This window comes from Phyllobates terribilis, unplaced genomic scaffold (assembly GCF_046119375.1).
Source record: "Phyllobates terribilis strain yellow unplaced genomic scaffold, ASM4611937v1 Scaffold_11__3_contigs__length_659146591, whole genome shotgun sequence".
In the NCBI taxonomy this organism is placed as follows: domain Eukaryota; kingdom Metazoa; phylum Chordata; class Amphibia; order Anura; family Dendrobatidae; genus Phyllobates; species Phyllobates terribilis.
Genome location: NW_027362771.1, coordinates 78,922,456 through 78,938,277, shown reverse-complemented (window position 1 = coordinate 78,938,277; position 15,822 = coordinate 78,922,456). Strand labels below are relative to the sequence as shown.

General features: G+C 41.1%; 1 long non-coding RNA gene across 1 annotated transcript in view; it reads left to right on the top strand.

Annotated features, from left to right (window-relative positions):
• Positions 1-11,449, top strand: part of LOC141164993 (uncharacterized) — an 81,844-nt gene extending 70,395 nt beyond the window's left edge. Inside the window, exon 5 of the long non-coding RNA XR_012251019.1 lies at positions 11,204-11,449. This is a non-coding gene — a long non-coding RNA (uncharacterized lncRNA). The remainder of the gene's footprint in view (positions 1-11,203) is intronic.
• Positions 11,450-15,822: the final 4,373 nt, after the last annotated feature.

The window sequence follows — 15,822 nt, the reverse complement described above, 5'->3', positions numbered from 1 at the left end:
TATTCTAGGTTCTTCAAAGTAGCCACCTTTTGCTTTGATGACTGCTTTGCACACTCTTGGCATTCTCTTGATGAGCTTCAAGAGGTAGTCACCGGAAATGGTTTTCACTTCGCAGGTGTGCCCTGTCAGGTTTAATAAGTGGATACACAGCTGATAGTCCTACTGAATAGACTGTTAGAATTTGTATTATGGCAAGAAAAAGCAGCTAAGTAAAGAAAAACGAGTGGCCATCATTACTTTAAGAAGTGAAGGTCAGTCAGTGCGAAAAATTGGGAAAACTTTGAAAGTGTCCCCAAGTGCAGTTGCAAAAAACATCAAGCGCTACAAAGAAACTGGCTCACATGAGGACCGCCTCAGGAAAGGAAGACCAAGAGTCACCTCTGCTTCTGAGGATAAGTTTATCCGAGTCACCAGCCTCAGAAATCGCAGGTTAACAGCAGCTCAGATTAGAGACCAGGTCAATGCCACTCAGAGTTCTAGCAGCAGACACATCTCTTCAACAACTGTTAAGAAGAGACTTTGTGCAGCAGGCCTTCATGGTAAAATAGCTGCTAGGAAACCACTGCTAAGGACAGGCAACAAGCAGAATAGACTTGTTTGGGCTAAAGAACACAACGAATGGACATTAGACCAGTGGAAATCTGTGCTTTGGTCTGATGAGTCCAAATTTGAGATCTTTGGTTCCAAGCACAGTCTTTGTGCGACGCAGAAAAGGTGAACGGATGGACTCTACATGCCTGGTTCCCACCATGAAGCATGGAGGAGGAGGTGTGATGGTGTAGGGGTGCTTTGCTGGTGACACTGTTGGGGATTTATTCAAAATTAAAGGCATACAGAACCAGCATGGCTACCACAGCATCTTGCAGCGGCATGCTATTCCATCCGGTTTGTGTTTAGTTGGACCATCATTTATTTTTCAACAGGACAATGACCCCAAACACACCTCCAGGCTGTGTAAGGGCTATTTGACCAAGAAGGAGAGTGATGGGGTGCTACTCCAGATGACCTGGCCTCCACAGTCACCAGACCTGAACCCAATCGAGATGGTTTGGGGTGAGCTGGACCGGAGAGTGAAGGCAAAAGGGCCAACAAATATGCTAAGCATCTCTGGGAATTCCTTCAAGATTGTTGGAAGAACATTTCCGGTGGCTACCTCTTGAAGCTCATCAAGAGAATGCCAAGAGTGTGCAAAGCAGTCATCAAAGCAAAAGGTGGCTACTTTAAAGAACCTAGAATATAAGACATATTTTTAATTGTTTCACACTTTTTTGTTAAGTATATAATTCCACATGTGTTAATTCATAGTTTTGATGCCTTCAGTGTGAATGTACAATTTTCATAGTCATGAAAATACAGAAAAATCTTTAAATGAGAAGTTGTGTCCAAACTTTTGGTCTGTACTGTATATATATATATACTTAAAAAAATAATAATATATATATATATATATATATATATATATATATATATATATATATATATATAGTATCACTGCGTCCGGAGCGACCTAACCTATAAAACTGTCTCACTAAGTTAAACCCTTTAGTGAACACGGTAAAAAAAAAACGTAACAAAAAACGATGCTTTATCATCATACTGCCGAACACAAAGTGGAATAAAACGCGATGAAAAAGAAGAATGTAAATAAAATAGTACCAGTGAAAATGTCATCTTGTCCTGCAAAAAACAAGCAGCCATATAGCTCTTTCAGCTGAAAAATGAAAAAGTTATAGCTCTCAGAATAAAGCGATGCAAAAATAATTATTTTTTCTATAAAATAGTTTTTATTGTGTAAAAGCACCAAGACACAAAAAAATATATAAATGTAGTAAGCGTACTGACCCGAAGAATAAAGCTGCCTTATCAATTTTACCACACGCGGAACGGCATAAAAAAAACAACAAAAAAACAATTCCTGAATTGTTTTTGTTTATTCTGCCTCCCAAAAATCGGATTAGAAAGCGTGCCCGAATATGGTACCAAGAAAAGTGTCAACTTGTCCAGCAAAAATCAAGTTCCTTACAAGACTCTGTCGGCCGAAATATGGAAAAATTATAGCTCTCAAAATATGACCTTGTAAAAACTAGTCTTTGCAAAAAAAAAGCGTCTTTTAGTGTGTGATAGCTGCCAAACATGAAAACACAATATAAATCTGGTAAGCTCTGTAATCACACCGACCTGAAGAATAAAGGCGTGACGCCACTCAGAAAAAGCAATGGAGAAACGGCGACGTCGGGGGTCCACACGCATATAGACTTGCCAGCATAGAGTAAGTACCACCAAACTGTTCCGTTTCTTTAAATGTCTCTGATCTCTGTCAATGTGCATTATGCACTTTACTTAGATCAGCTTTTATACTACTCCACTGCTCTGATTTGGAAGAACTACTATTGTTAGTGAGCTGGCCTACATCTGTGGGCTTTTTTGGCCATATTGTTGCACTATGCACTTTATTTCTGGCCTCCCCTGGGTACATAAGTTGGCTTAGACCCTTTTCTATGTCTTTTTTCTTCTAAGTCTTTTCTTTTAGACTTTAAATAGTTTCAGTTTTGACAGAAGGTTAAAGCTGTACAGAGAATATATATGTGATAATTGGTTGTTCAAGGTCTTCTATTACTTCTGGTGATTCTGTTGACAACTGGAGCCATAGCTCTTTAAATTGTGCCTTTTGTGCAGTCTATATGTGGATGGGTTAAATGGTTCCCTGTGTTTTATTAATTATCATATGTTTTAAATTCTATTAATAAAGATTTGAATTTTGATGCTGATTTTCATTTCTCTTCTTTGTTTCTGAACTATGTCTTGAGATTCAGAACCGTGTTGATTTATAAATATATATGTTTGGTTTCAGAATCTGTTTGTTAGACCTGCCGTAGTTTATTATTCCTAGTGAACAATTCTATTTTGTCATCCAAAACAGGCCTGGTATATAGCATATTTCTTACTACTAGGGTGTTTTAGTTTATACCAGCTGTACCTGTGTTGTTCTGTGCAATCTGCTGTATTTATTCTGCCCTTTATTCTGTACATTTAATAAACATTGCATAAATCAATAATACACTAAGAAATAAACTTCCTTTCCCATTCATCAGACACTGGATGTTTGAGGCAAGTGTGAGCACTGCAGCTCATTAGTACTCCCTAATTGACTGTAGAGCTCTCATGGTGTAACAATGTTATGCGAGGGAGGGTTGACCCAGTGCCAACATCTCTGGATTGGCGACACTGCAAAGGGGGTGGATGTATAAGGTTTTTTATATTACACAAGGCCTACAGCATTTTAGAAGAAGGGTTTGTCCAAGTAGATGACAAGCTTTTTAACTTCCTTAAAAAAATTCATCCAGTTTTATTTGTATCTCTTCTGAGTATCTACTGAGCGTGGGTGGGAGTTTCTTGAGTTGGTCTATGGCAGATGAGGAAGACTGTCCGACATCTATGCAGAACTTCCAGTAAGTTTCAGGAGGAGACACTGCGCATTAGTGAGGTGAGAACTTACAGAAACTGGCCCAAAGGGATGTTACATATATAAACTGTGCAAAGGTCGAGAGCTTCAGCATCATGTGTAGAACACATACTGTAGCTTATACCAGAAAAAATGGTCACCGGTTGCCCTAATCTAGTGTCCAAAGGAGCAGATAGAAATAAAGTTCTTGCAGCACATGTGAAACGTAAAGGTCCTACAAGCCAACTAACTCATAAATTTTAGCAATAAAGCACCTACTTGCCCTAAGTTTTATATATTTTTTCAAATTACGTTAACCCAGGTAAACCTGTTGTAAGCTGCAAACATAGTAACATAAGGTCATTGGAAACTTGGGAACCTGTGTCATAGAATTAGAGAATAAAGCTGCAAAGAAAAAAACATTTTGATATGTAATAATTGCTTTAATTTATGATATGTGTCATTAAACATACAGTATAATAAAAATAGATATAAAACAAAAATGAATATTGTGTAGAATCTGTTCATTGAGTTGAAAGACTCTGCATTACTTCAAAAACTGTAGAATAGAAGAAAGATAAAAGTCTTCTCTTCTCAATAATAAGTCTTTTATATTCCCACAGCCTTCACAGATTCTTTGACAGGTCTAGGTACTGTACTATGTACTGTGTCAGATTAATGTTTAAATCATGCCTTGGCCCTTGATAAATGGCTCTCTTTGCTGCAACAGCCTTGATTTCAAAGTTTCTTGGCCATTTTCATAGCTGAGTTGAGAGATCTGTCATGCTGTCACCACTCACGGTTTGATACAAGTCATGGTACTGAATACTACAATAACGAGCTTGGTATCTTTTCCAAACTTAACAAAAGTTAAATGTTTTCTGTAACCTTTCTCAGCTGTGAAGCATCAGAGCTGAACAAGCACAAGCTCAAGGACTCAGAAGAGGTGGCTATAGAAAATGTTTGGGATTTTATCCAAGCCTTATCATGGGTTAAAATAGATAAATTCATTGAAGGCCAGAATGTATAAATGAAAAATCTGCACATTAAATCACCATCCAAGTAAAATTTATGCCTTTCCATTCTTTTAAAGCTTTTCAAAGAGCCACAAAAGTATAGGATTAATGGCTTGTATTTTTATATGATGGGTAGTCCTTTTACTTTTAAAACTTAAGAGTTCCAAGTCGATAAATATAAACTTGCAGAATTCACAAGTTATTAGGTAAAACAAGGACTATAGTAAATGTGATTATCTATTAAATTACCCGCTGTGGGCAAATGGAGATGGGTATTATTCCTAGAAATAGATGGTCTAAGTTGTAAAATCTGTCTGTTTTAGAAGTGACTCAATTCGAGATGGATGTCCTGTCTCTATTAACATGAGTCATGTTGGCTTTTTTTCCCCGCAGTCATGTCATTGCCTGCCAAGACCCCATAGAAAGGTCCTTTCATCTCCAATCAAGATACTTGACATTTCTATGCAGGGTAATATACATTTAGATCTCTGACTAATCTTCCAGTTAATTGAATTACTCATTGAAAGCAAAGAAATAAAAAGAGAGAGGCCCTTGGCTGTTTTATGTGGTGGAATTTTAGGTTTGAATGATTGTCTGGCGGCTCAGAGTGTGTGCTTGTCCTTATGTGTCCCTAACATAAAGCATGTATCTCGGCAGTGCCTTAGGAATCATTTTTTACATGCATATCTTACATTCAATTATCCGTGAATGAAAATGTTGACACTGTAATATTGTCAACAAATCTATTATGTACTTAACACGATTTCAGAAAGTATATGCTAGTTTCAAGTAATCCCTGGCCCACCCAGTCTGCCCATCTGTCTGATTAGTGTAATAATTTAAACCCTATATGACTGGATATATTCAGTTGCCATTTCCAAATCCTGGTGTCCTTGAATGATTTATGCCATAATATTAAGTATTCTTGAGGACAAATTCCAAACTCTGGTAAGTTCCAATAATTACACTCTATAGACATGTTGGTGCTCTTAAAAACAAACCTTAGACTATTACTACCTCCCTAATGTTTTTTTTTATTTTTTTATAGTAAAAATAAATATCCGTTAGTATGCTTGCTGCTTTTCTACATTTCCTATATGGTATCAAACAGGGTTGAACCTGCAGTAAAATAAAGTTATATTAACGTTCATTTTTAAAAATCCACTTAGAAGTTGGGTTTTTGTATCTTATCCTAACATATGATCATTGTGAAAGATGAATCAATCTTTGAGTATGTTCTTTTATGATTATTGAGAAAATAAGTACCCATTCCGTGAAACTTCTCTCAAATTTTTGCTAGAAAGTAACATGTATATTCGGAATTCCAATATTACAGTATTACAGGGTTATACATTTCTATGAGAGGTTATTTAACTGGTAACTGCTTCATTACTTCTTTTATTTCTGCACAAGGTTACATAAAATGGGTTTCTCTTGTTTCTTTTATTTATTTACAGAATGGTAAATGTATAGTTTCATCAAGTTACAATGTCATTGGCTTACATTATTTTACCATTCAATCATCTTTAGAGATAAGGAATTTGGGCCAAATTTTATGTAATTCACTAAACCCAGTGAATTTTAATAATTTTTAATTTGCTTCATGTAGCCACCGCCATGTTTACATATTGAAGAAAATTGCATCAGCTAAAGAAAGATCACTTGACCTCAGATGTGGCCAAGCAGGCTTACCCACAATATATTGCAGTTATCGCATCACGTTGTATACCACAGTCATTCAAAAGGGGACTGTGATATGCTGTATAAAAGCTGAAGCAGGGAATGCAGAAAACATTTTCTAGTGGAGTTTGATAGTGGAAGGATGTCACAGCTCAGAGCTTAGCTATAGAGAAATCAGAAAAAAAGCCAGAAAGCATTGAATAAATAGTACAAATAGTACACAGCAGTAAAGAAGATTAGTCTGTGAGGAAAAGAGAATAATACATATAGTATAACAGATCAAGTCTGTAAGGCAGAGTCACATAGCTAGGTGCTGACGCTAATGTGATCAGTGTGGCTATAATGTTGCTGCTTCAGTTCACGTATTTTGCATTTGAAGAAGCAAGCCAACAGTATTGTTGTAAGAGGAAAAAAACAATAATTCTCACTGTCTGGCTATGGTCAGATGGCGTTAGATTCTCTCATCTGAGAGAATTGGGGTGATTATGCCAATGACACTGTAATGCTGGTGGTTGTGGACCCACTGCTCCAATGGCCGGGCTTACCCTGGAAGGGCATGAGTAAGTGGCTACCTGGTCTCTACTAGCACCTCTAATGGAGAGGATAGGCTTGGACTGCAAGATAGCCACTGGGAGCCACTCCTGGTCACAGCAGGTATACGATGTACAGGAGGTGCGAGACAGACGGTCCGGGGTCGGGACAGGCAGCACAGGTTCAGAATACGTAGCCAAGGTCAGGAGCTGAGAGATCAGACAGGATGAGAAGACAAGCCGGGTCAGTAGTGGGAGGGATAAACAACTAAACACCTTGACAGAAACTAGATGCAAATAGCAACTGGAACCTAAGCTCATGCAAAGGTTTAGAGGGCGGCGCCTCATAATATAGCACCTGCTAGTTGGTGATTGACTGGGGAATTTAAAACCTTGCAGGACACAGCAGTATTAAATGCCTGAAGGATCTGGCCACATTTCCTTATAGCCATGAAGAGACATCAGGGATATGCAGCAGAGTTGGAAGTGCTACATGGACTCAGCGTGGCAACCAGGTATAGCGGTGAATGCAGTAAATAGCACAGTGGAATGAACGTATGCGAGATACTGCTGTGACAGACACTCCGATCAGAGCTTGATCTTAGTGTCAGCATAATGTGATCCTATTCTCTTGAATGAGAGAATCAGAGAACATTGTTCCATTGCGTGAAACCGTGGAAATCAGACTGCACTCAAATGCCATCTGAGTGCAGTCTGATGTTTTCCATGCACCCATAGACTTGAATGGGTGATTGGCATCCAATTTTAGAGTGATATTACAGCATAAAAATCTGTCAATGCCCTATTAAATTACATTGGTCTGAGTGCTATTCAATAAAAAATGTGAGCGAGCCCTCTCACAAAGTGTGTGTGTCACAAAGAGTACTAAAGATTTTTTGCACAACTGCTTTTTTATCATAATTGGATATTTTTTGATGCCATATCAGTTCTATGACCTGTTGCCACTGTTTTTTTCATCTATCTAGCATTTCTTGGTCACTTCTTTTGGAATGGGGGCAATTGAATTTAAGAAAAAATAGAAAACAGAAGAAAAAAAATACAAACATTTACCTTTGTGAGTGTCTCACAAAGTGTACGTGTCATAAATAGTACTACAGATTTTTTTCACAAGTGTTTTATTAGTTTAATTTGACATATATACATGCTACCACAATGCTGTGGCATAATGTAAATTTTCTTTTTTTTGCATGGGTGCTTGTTTTTTGTAAGAACAATAGACGCTCAGTTTTCTTTTGTGCCACCTCAACTTCTATCTTAAAAAGTTGATGGTAATTTATTTCTTGTCATACCTGCAACCATTCACTTCCTTTCTGGAAATTATGTCATGTGATCAGCCGCAATGGAAGATCTCCAGTCGCAGAGAGGGGTACCTTCTCTGTGCTCCCACGTGCAAGTGAATAGAACATGAGCTACTCACTTAATTTGTTAATGAGCTCAAAAGTGGACTGCACCATTAACACATGGAGCGACAATTATGGATAGGGACAGTAATTGTCTTTCACGGCCCAGTAGGTCAATGTTTAAACACCAGCAAATTTCCACTGCAACCAGGACAAGTGATGATAACACCTTCATGGTTGGGCACCAGGCTGTGCTTATTCACTTTCTCCTACACCTCCACATCCTCTTCAATGAACATCACCCTGTTTCCAACAGCAGTAGGGCAGTACATTACACTCCTTGCCCTCAGCCTTTTTATTCATGTAAGCTTAGACACTGTTAAAGCTAATGAGCATGAGTGAGAAAAGTCATACAGTGGTCGTGTTGCTCTTTTGCATCAAGCAAGTAGCAAATGTCTCGCTTGATGGTTTTCCATCAAGTACAGAGTGGGCCATTTATATGGATACACCTAAATTAAATGGGAATGGTTGGTGATATCAACTTCCTGTTTGTGGCACATTAGTATATGGGATGGGGAAAACTTTTCCAGATGGGTGGTGACCATAGTGGCCATTTTGAAGTCGGCCATTTTGGATCCAACTTTATTTTTTTCAGTGCAAAGAGGGTCATGTGACACATCAAACTTATTGAGAATTTCATAAGAAAAACAATGGTGTGCTTGGTTTTAATGTAACTTTATTCTTTCATGAGTTTTTTTACAAGTTTATGACCACTTACAAAATGTGTTCAAAGTGCTGCCCATTGTGTTGGATTGTCAATGCAACCCTCTTCTCCCACTCTTGACACACTGATAGCAACACCGCAGAAGAAATGCTAGCACAGGCTTCCAGTATCCGTTGGTTCAGATGCTGCACATCTCGTATCTTTATGGTGTGGTATATGGGGTACAAAGATAGTGGGGCCATTCTTCATCAATGGAAACCTCAATGCCACTGGATATCTGAAATTGCTACATGATGATGTGTTGCCCTCTTTATGCACTGAAGATGACACGTTCCCTCAGTTTTTCCAACAAGTTGGTGCACCACTACATTATTGGTGTCAGGTCCAAGCATTCCTACATGAACAGTTTCCTGGAAAGTGGATTGGTCATCGTGGGCCAGTTGAATGGCCACCAAGGTCTCCCGATCTGACCCCCTTAGACTTTTACCTTTGGCGTCATCTGAAGGCAATTGTCTATGCTGTGAAGATATGAGATGTGCAGCATCTGAAACAACGGATACTGGAAGCCTGTGCTAGCATTTCTTCTGCGGTGTTGCTACCAGTGTGTCAAGAGTGGGAGAAGAGGGTTGCATTGACAATCCAACACAATGGGCAGTGTAACATCCCTGGCCATGTGCTGGCATGGCTTACCATCTCCCACCATGCAAGACCGCCAACTTACCTACCAGTCCAGGCTGTGCACTATGCTCCTCTACTTGCTGTGTGCATGTCTCTTGTCTGCTGGCTTAGGGCGGCGGTGTTGGAACTGCCTGATTCTTAAAGTTACAGTGTGCGCAGTCCTAATGCATCCCCAGCCTATTGCTGTGAGTCACTGCATACTTAAACCTCCTCCACCCAGTGGGAGGTGCCTGAGCAACACTTTCTTACAGTGTTTTCTGTGCAACTGTGAGTTGCCAGGTCCTGTCCTGAATCTTGCCTGTTTTTGCCACCCTGGGGGCTGAGTACCCAGGATCGTTACCTATATCTGTGTCTTCTAGTCTGTTTCCGCCACCCTGGGGGCTGAATGCCCAGGCTCGTTCCTGTATCTCGTTCCTGTGTCAGTTCCTGTGCGAACTGTGTCCTAGTCCATTACCTGTTTGTCTCTATGTCCGATCCTTCCCTTTTCCTGCAATGTCTGAACCAGTACCTAACTCCTACTCGTTGTCTCTGTACTTCTGTTTGTGAGTTTTGTGTCCACTCGCTACTTCATAGCAAGTACCTTGTGTGTATCTGGTTCTGCTTGTCCCATTTCCCTGCCTCTGTAATTACCTCGTGTGTTCTAGCTATCTTCCCATGTTTCCCTGTCCCTGTCTGTTCCATGTGAACAGAGCTCTGTCCTGTCAGAACACTGCTCTGCTCCGCTTTCCCTCCGCACCTGCAGCTCTGCTCTGCTCTGCCCTGCTCCGCTTCCCCTGTGGCTCTGCCCTGCCCTGCTCCACTTCCCCTGTGGCTCTGCCCTGCCCTGCTCCACTTCCCCTGTGGCTCTGCCCTGCCCTGCTCCACTTCCCCTGTGGCTCTGCCCTGCCCTGCTCTACTTCCCCTCCGCACCTGCCGTTCTGCTCTGCTCTGCTTCCCCTTCACACCTGCAGCTCTGCTCTGCCCTGCTCCGCTTCCCTTCTGCACCTGTGGCTCTGCTCTGCCCTGCTCCGCTTTCCCTCCGCACCTGCGGCTCTGCTGTGCCCTGCTCCGCTTCCCCTCCGCACCTGCGGCTCTGCTCTGCCCTGCTCCGCTTCCCCTCCGCACCTTTGGCTCTGCTCTGCCCTTCTCCGCTTCCCCTCCGCACCTTTGGCTCTGCTCTGCCCTGCTCCACTTCCCCTCCGCACCTGCAGCTCTGCTCTGCCCTGCTCTGCTTCCCCTTTGCACCTGCGGCTCTGTTTCCACTCCGCACCTGCGGCACTGTTCCTATATCCCAGTCTGTACTGGCCCCTATCCAGTCTGTTTACCTACCTGCCTGTATACCAGCCGTGCTTGCCAGTACCCGCCAGTCTGCATACCAGCCAAACCTGCCAGTTCCTGCATTCCCCAGTCTGGGTCAACAGCTGTGTGACCTGGCGTAGCACCTGAGCCCCCTCCCACGTCCCTCCTCAGACCACGGAGTCGATTAAGCCATCGTGCGTCCGTGGCCGGATCTGACGAGGTCCCTAGTCACGCCCCTCCAGGCACTCCTCGGTTCGTGGCCCAGTGGGACCACTAACAACACTCACGCCAGGTAATTAGCAACTACCTGCCTGTTAGTTCTTAGCTCCAGACAAAAAAAAAATTAAAAGTCCTGGATCATCACTGTAAAGGGTACTATGATATTAATGACCTATCCTTAGGGTATATTGCATATTTTAGTATACTGTGTCTGTATAGGCTTTTTTTGGATCAATGATCTCTTCCAGACCACATAGCATCTGCTTTGTTGACAGGGTGCCTCTGCTGATGTCATACTCACTGACAGCCGGCTCCCCGCAGCGTCAATCAGCAAGATATCTGCAATGATGCCAAGTCGATGGAGTAAACGGGAAGAGGAAGAGCTGCTCTGTTGATGAGGGGTGAAATGAAGCAGTGGAATCGCAGGCTGAGATGGCAAAGATCGTCCTCATGCAGAACAGGCAGGTAGTTAGCAACAACCTGCATGTTAATTCTTAGCCCCATATGTAAAAATATTCAAATTCCTGGAAAACCCCATTAAGCCGCATACTGTACATCATAGGTCCCCACAGTATATCTTCTTTACGATATGCAAAATCATAGTCTACTGTGCTATTCACTACAGTGGAAAAAATAGTATGCTGAACTATACCATCTTGATGGATACCAAAAGGACACTGCTTTGGCATATGAATGTGTACCTATAGATACATTCATTTTTTTTCCTGTGCACACCTCAATCATTGTACACAAACAAACCCTACTGTAAAATGTATGTATAATATACTAGTATTATATTTATTAGTATAGATGTTAAGGATTTATTTTTTAAAAATAAACATTTTTTATTGTGTCCAATATTGTACAGCTTAAAAATATTCTCAGACAAACATGATTATTTAATACATATGAAAGATTTTATTCCAACAGCTGGCTCAGGATTTCTATTGGCCAAAATGTTTTATGAAGTGTTGCTTTCAGCATGTTTTCTGCAAATTAGACCAGAAATGTAAAAGACCCTGTAATCGCATCTTAAGCAGCTGGTCAAAAAGAAAAGCTGTTGCAGATAGATCCGGCAGACTGGAAAGGCTGGCAACTTATCCTGAGACTGGTTCATTTGCTTCCTCACTTATCAATTTACAGAAACTTCCAGCAACATCTCCTGAGCACGTGTGAAATATGACAGGGTTGGGTTCCTATATGCAGTGCATATGACGTTAAAGCATTCGATACCCAGATTCACACTACATAATTGTTGCAGAATTTTGATTGCTGAATCTATGCTGAAATTATGCAATAAAAGGCAGCACAATGTAAATTAATTGGGTTTTAACAAATTTCGTTCACTTACAGGATATAATTTCCACAGAGTATATTAGACATGCTGGGGATTTTCTGATATCCAGCTAGTTGTGAATTGTATCACCAATAGTGTTGAGCGAGCATGCTCGACACTGCTCGGTACTCGCCCGAGCATCACGCTACTCGGGATGTTCGGCCAGCACCGAGCATTTCCGGGTTACTCGGGCGGGAGCTCGGGTCTCCGCCATGCACGTTTGGCGCTCTTTCCAGAGCCATTGAACATGCAGGGATTGCCAGCCAGTCACTGTAATGCCGCAGCCATGTTTGTGGGCATTACAGTGATTGGCTGGCCGCACAGCGTCACCTCGAGTATTTAAAACCGGGCGCCGCCATCTTGGACACAGACGGCTGGGATCAGACAGTGTAGGGACAGCGCTGCCGATTTTGGGAGAGATATATCCTGCAAAATAGTTAGTGTAGGGTCTGTAAAGGCTGCCAGATCAAACAAACAGTCCTTCTCAGGACTAATATCCATCCCAGATATCAGGCAGGCAGGCAGGCTGTATAGGAGACTCAGTGGTTATACCAGCAAACGCTGCATTACAGTCCTGTGTGCTCCTGTTGCTGAAATTGCTGGACTTAGCTCCAGATCTCGGGGGCCAGGAAAACTCATTTTTTTTTCATCTACAGTAAATCCTCTCTTTTTTTTTCCTCCTTCACACTGTACAAATACCCGTCTTATTAACCTTTTGATGTCCCCCCCCCCCCCCCCCCAGAAAAAAAAGTGTCTCTGATTTTTCAGACACAAATATATCTGTTGAAAATAGTCTGGTGTAGGTCAGAGAAATAGAAGTGTGGTTTTGCTGTTCCATGGGCCATTTGTATCTAAAAAAAACAGTTTGAGTGTGTCGCTTACTGTTCAGCCGCAAATATATATATTTTAAAAAGTCTGTTATACACTAGTAAATTATAACTGTGGTTTTGCTGTTCCACGGTAAAAAATCTCTATTATCCTGCTTTTGGCATTTTTTGCCGTAAAAAAAAATAATAATAGTGTCTCCCTGATTTTTCAGACACAAATATATCTGTTGAAAATAGTCTGGTGTAGGCCAGAGAGACAGAAGTGTGGTTTTGCTGTTCCACGGTAAAAAATCTCTATTATCCTGCTTTTGGCATTTTTTGCCGTAAAAAATAAATAATAGTGTCTCCTGATTGTTCAGACACAAATATACAGTTATATGAAAAAGTTTGGGCACCCCTATTAATCTTAAGCTTAATGTTTTATAAAAATTGGTGTTTTTGCAACAGCTATTTCAGTTTGATATATGTAATAACTGTTGGACACAGTAATGTTTCTGCCTTGAAATGAGGTTTATTGTACTAACAGAAAATGTGCAATCTGCATTCAAACAAAATTTGAAAGGTGCATAAGTATGGGCACCCTTATCATTTTCTTGTTTTAAATACTCCTACCTACTTTTTACTGACTTACTAAAGCACTTTTTTTGGTTTTGTAACCTCATGGAGCTTTGAACTTTATAGCCAGGTGTATGCAATCATGAGAAAAGCTATTTAAAGTGGCCACTTGCAAGTTGTTCTCCTGTTTGAATCTCCTCTGAAGAGTGGCATCATGTGCTCCTCAAAACAACTGTCAAATGATCTGAAAACAAAGATTATTCAACATAGTTGTTCAGGGGAAGCATACAAAAAGCTGTCTCAGAGATTTAACCTGTCAGTTTCCACTGTGAGGAACATAGTAAGGAAATGGAAGAACACAGGGACAGTTCCTGTTAAGGCCAGAAGTGGCAGGCCAAGAAAAACATCAGAAAGGCAGAGAAGAAGAATGGTGAGATCAGTCAAGGACAATCCTCAGACCACCTCCAGAGAGCTGCAGCATCAACTTGCTGCAGATGGTGTCACTGTGCATCGGTCAACTATACAAGGCACTTTGCACAAGGAGAAGCTGTATGGGAGAGTGATGCGAAAGAAGCCGTTTCTGCAAGCACGCCACAAACAGAGTTGGCTGAGGTATGCAAAAGCACATTTGGAGAAGCCAATTTCTTTTTGGAAGAAGGTCCTGTGGACTGATGAAACCAAGACTGAGTTGTTTGGTCATACAAAAAGGCGTTATGCATGGCGGCAAAAAAACACAGCATTCCAAGAAAAACACTTGCTACCCACAGTAAAATTTGGTGGAGGTTCCATCATGCTTTGGGGCTGTGTGGTCAATGCTGGCACTGGGAATCTTGTTAAAGTTGAGGGACGCATGGATTCCACTCAGTATCAGCAGATTCTTGACAATAGTGTTCAAGAATTAGTGATAAATATGAAGTTACAAAGTGGATGGATCTTTCAGCAAGACAATGATCCAAAACACAGCTCCAAATCTACTCAGGCATTCATGCAGAGGAACAATTACAATGTTCTGGAATGGCCATCCCAGTCCCCAGACCTGAATATCATTGAACATCTGTGGGATCATTTGAAGAGGGCTGTCCATGCTCGGCGACCATCAAACTTAACTGAACTGGAATTGTTTTGTAAAGAGGAATGGTCAAAAATACCTTCATCCAGGATCCAGGAACTCATTAAAAGCTACAGGAAGCGGCTAGAGGCTGTTATTTTTGCAAAAGGAGGATCTGCTAAATATTAATGTCACTTTTCTGGTGAGGTGCCCATACTTATGCACCTGTCAAATTTTGTTTGAATGCAGATTGCACATTTTCTGTTAGTACAATAAACCTCATTTCACGGCAGAAACATTACTGTATCCAACAGTTATTACATATATCAAACTGAAAGAGCTGCTGCAAAAGCACCAATTTTTATAGAACATTAAGCTTAAGATTAATAGGGGTGCCCAAACTTTTTCATATGACTGTATCTGTTGAAAATTGTCTGGTGTAGGCCCGAGAAATACAAGTGTGTTTTTGCAGTTCCACGGTTCAAACCTCTGTATTATCCACTTTTGGGCCATTTGTATCTAAAAAAAAAACAGTTTGAGTGTGTCGCTCACTGTTCAGCCGCAAATATATATATTTAAAAAAATCTGATATACATCAGTAAATTATAGCTGTGGTTTTGCTGTTCCATGGTAAGAAATCTCTATTATTCAGCTTTTGGTATTTTTTCCGTAAAGAAAAACAGTAATAGTTTCTCCCTGATTGTTCAGATTGTTTAAAAGAGTCGGGTGTAGGCCAGATAAATAGAACTGTGGTTTTCCTCTTCCACGGTTCTAATCTACTTTTTATTACCCTTTTTTCATTGATAGTGCGAGTGTAAGCTATTTTACTTCCTTTACAATGGGGAAGGCGCGTGGCAAGGGACGTGGAAGTGGACGTTCTGGTGATGGTGCGTGCACGGTGAAAATGTGCCACAACCAAAAGCCACATCTTCTCGCTCCCACTTCTTGACCGAATTACCAGGGAAGCACAGAACAACACCAGTATTGCGAACTGATCAGTGTGAACAGGTTATTAATTGGATAGCAGATAATACTTCCAGTTACCTGGGCACCACCACCTCCGGCCTGTCTTCCACACGGTCGACTCTTAGTAGCCGTGAGTCTCGACCGCATACTCCTCCTCACCCT